Genomic DNA, 4,043 nt, shown 5'->3' on the forward strand with positions numbered 1-4,043 from the left:
AACATGACAAGTAGCAGACGCACTGTGCTCCGCCGCGCTGGGGCCCTCTCTCTCTCTCCCTCCCTCCCCCACTCTCTTCTCCCACACGCTGCGGGAGGGGCTGTTCTCTTCGGCTGCTCGCCACGGCTATACGTCCACCACCACCAGCCACCACGACGACTCGCGGAAAATCGTTCAAATCCGTGAAGACCATGGCTACTTGCCCTTCGGCAGCGCTTTCGTAAAGTAGCGCATTTAGAACAAAAATTTTTCGAAAGCAAAGCGTCCCGTTATTTCGCGGTTCTTGGGAAAATCAGGTAAAATGCACGAAACAAAAAGATGTACTCAATTTCCTTTTTTTTTGGGGGGGGGGGTACAGGCGTCAAGGGTGTGTGGAGTAAGTGACGGGGAATGGCCGATAGAGTGGCTACCGCTGAGAGGCTAAGCAGACAGACATCCCCTTCATCATATTAGGCTGCTGGAGCGCGGGCCGCCGCCGAGTGGCCCGCGGGGGCGGGTCCTGCTGCATGGCTGCGCTTTTGACAACCCCAGCGCCGCGCCCGGCAGCGCCGCCTGCCCCATATGCTGTGACCCCGCAGTCTCTCTCCTCCCGTTGATCTGATTACGGCCAATAAAGCAGGCACTCTTTCGCGGCCGCGGCGCCTGGAGTGCGACATCTCAGCGCTCTTGAGCACTCAGCGCACTTGTTCGACATATTACGCGTGTTTTTTACCTGCACTCGTGTCCGAAAAAGACGCCGTGCAACAAGCCGTAATTGGCATACAGAAAATCCTTGACAAGAGGAATATGTCAAGGCATGAATAAAAAAAAAGGTATCAAGAAAGCGAAAGCGAAAGAGCCGCAAGTACACACTGTAATTTGCGGTGTAATTTGCTTACGAACAAGGGTTCGTAGTGCAAACCAAATCTTTCGTAGCTTACGAAGGATATTGAAGCGCTGTGTAATACGAACTAATTTTACGTTTAAGCTTACGAACAAATAGTCCGTAATGCAAACCGATTGTTCGTAAGAACCTCCCTAGCTTTGCAAACAGTATTTGCAATACAAACAATTTCTTTGCAATACAAAGAACGAGAATTGTTTGTAACGTTGCAAAGCACTTAGATCGTAACATTTTACAGTGCATGTTATAAATGAAACAAAAGTTTCATTTTAATAAACTAATCTCGTGAAAGATACACAATTGTCAACGCAGCATCACATTCGATCCGATAGACTGCTTCATTATCAAAACTTCTGGTGCGGCACGGTACCGAAAAGTAAGCTAAAAGCCCGCGCGCATCCGAAATCGCACTGTACACACAGTGTAAAACAACACACCTCCGTTCAATAACAACAACAGCATGAAAACAACAAAAACGAGCAACGAAAAGTGTGGCTTTGCGGTAGTGTGCGGGGCACTCTCAATCTATTAGCAGGCTTGTGCAGGGGAGCGCCACCCGGCCGCTGTAATCCTTTTACTGTTATCGCATCATCGCCGCTCATCCCCGGCCGCGAGACAATAACGCATACGATGCCATCCCCGAGAAAGCAAACAACCAAACAATTTTCATGTTCCTGTTTTTATTATTATCATGTACGGTCTTCTAGTTATTGTTCTCTCTCTCTTTTAAACGAAAACCGTGGATAACTTCTAAGAGCTATAGGACACCACACGACCCGTCGTCGTGTTCGTTTTAACGCGCAATGAAGCTCAACTCGAAAGTTGTTTTTTTTTTTTAAAGCCTGTGGCAAAGAGTGTCGTGTCGCCAATAGTGCCAATGACAATCTATCGGGCGGTAACGGCGGTAACGTACGTTGTATAGTTAGTACGCCTGGCTCGTGTTGCAACCCTAACATATGAGGCGTCTTGCGCCTATTAATCAGTGAACTGATATATGATTGAACACAATTTTCGGAAAACTTCGTCATTAGAAGCGCAAACGATGCGATATTATCCAAGGCGGCGCGAAAAGAGTCTTGGCTTTTTTAGAACACAAGTGCTCTGTCATCAGAAAATATATTCAGCGTAAAAACGTTTAGTACGCTAATTTTTTATTAAACATTTTAATTTATTAAACATTTTAAGTCAAATAGAAGGCCACGTGTTTGGCGACGATGCCGCCCCAGATAAAGCACCTCGTTACTTTGCAACTTTAACAACCGAGTCATCGTAACGCTACTGCGCGTCGGCAGGGCTTCCAATGTCATTTCAGATACCGGCGCTCACGACCCGGGCGGCCTTACGGGTAACGAAGGGTAAAATGCTTTGACCACCAGATCATTTAAATGTATGCCGTTAACATTTTTGTACTCTGCGCGACACGTGGCACGTTCGAAACCTTGCGAGCTTCGAAGCTCTTGCATTCACAAAACGTCTGAACCCTTCATTCCAGTATTCTTTTCCATACATTCAAATGTGCGCCGTAAATGCCGCGCATCGAGGCTGGCGCATATGTCTAGAAATAGTTATTTCATTCGATAATGACGCCGCGAATGTTACATAAAGGTTTCCATTTACTCCGAACAAGTTCTGCCCAGCGTTGTATTGGACAGCGCGACACCTCTCTATACAAGCCCCACCGTAAAATGCTTGCACACTATATTCTTTGCAACGTTGCAAAGAATTTGCGAGCTTTGTATTGCAAAGAATTAGTTCGTATTTCAGAGAAGTTCTTTGCCAGATGTCAGAATCCTTGCAAACAATGTGTTTGCATTGCAAAGAAATAGTTTGCAAGCTTGCAAAGAACTAGTTCATATTACAATGCTTGAAAATTCTTTGCAAGCTGCAAAGAAAATAGTTTGCAATATGAACCTATTCTTTGTAAGCATTTTGCAGTGCCCGATTGCGAAAACAATTACACTAAAAGATTGCACCAAGTATGCATGCACACGCAACACACAATCACACTAGCGTTGCACTGTATACTCGCGCGGTGAGCGGGCGGGAGAGCACGGGTCTCCTGCAAAAGAATTACTTCTTCCCGGAGGCACCCGTCGACCCGGAGGTACAAGCAGGATCAGGAGTACCCCAATCCGGGAGCACCCGCAGATCTGGGAGTGCAAAGCAGGCCCGCATGAGGAGCCCACGCGCAGCTTGGAAGCACCGACACGAAGCACTCACTTCACTCACAAACACACACGTCACTGACACTCACAGGTGTAATACTCCATCATGTTCTGGTTGTAGCGGTACGCCGTGGAGAGATCCATGGCGGGCGGGCGGAAGGAGAAGAGGCTGAGGTTGGGCGCGTCGAGGACGTCCTGGGGAGAGTCGGGCGAGTCGGCCGAGCCCACCGAGCCCCTGGAGGCCGGCGACAGCGCGGGCGGGGGCGCGGGCGGCGTCCTGCCGTGCGCGGGGGCCGCCCCGGGGGGCAGGCCGTCGAGGCCCGCTACCACCGCGGCCGCGGCCGCCGCAGCTGCGGCAGCTGCCGCTCCGCCGCTGGCGGGGCAGGCGCCGGCCGGCGGCGGCGGGGCGATCCGGGCCAGCAGCTCCTCGATCCGGGAGGTGGACGACGGCGCGGAGCTCGGCGTGGTCCCCGCGGCCGCGTCATACTGGCGCGCCCATGTCCCGGACACCGTCGCGGCGCCGTGCAGGGGCCCGCCGATGGGGCCCTCCTCCGCGAACGGCCTCCGTGCGAACGTCGACGCCGACAGCGTGGCGGCCTGCGGAGCGCGCGGACCGGCCCGCCGCCTCCTTCTAGTCCAAGCTCAAGCACACGAACGGCGGCGGCTCTCTCTCTCGGCGCGCTCACGACACTCACTCACACACGTCCCTGCCGCTGTCGCGCTCGGCTCGGACTGGCTGGGCGGGGCGGCTCCGAGGGTGTGCCGGGGGGCGGAGCCTAGCCGGCCGTGGAGGGGAGGGGGTGGGAGCGCGGGGTGCGGGGCGGGGCGGGCCGAGGATACGGGTGGGCCGGGCTGCAGCGGATGATATCGGCACCATGTCTGATCACGGCATCTCACGCTGGTTTGGTCCGCGATGAGGATGACGATGACGGTGATGGAGATGTCGGAGAGGCGCGGGGATGCCGCACTTCAAGAACCGGCGGTCGCGCTACCAA

This window comes from Frankliniella occidentalis, unplaced genomic scaffold (genome assembly GCF_000697945.3).
Source record: "Frankliniella occidentalis isolate FOCC.00 unplaced genomic scaffold, Focc_3.1 Scaffold37, whole genome shotgun sequence".
NCBI classification, from domain to species: domain Eukaryota; kingdom Metazoa; phylum Arthropoda; class Insecta; order Thysanoptera; family Thripidae; genus Frankliniella; species Frankliniella occidentalis.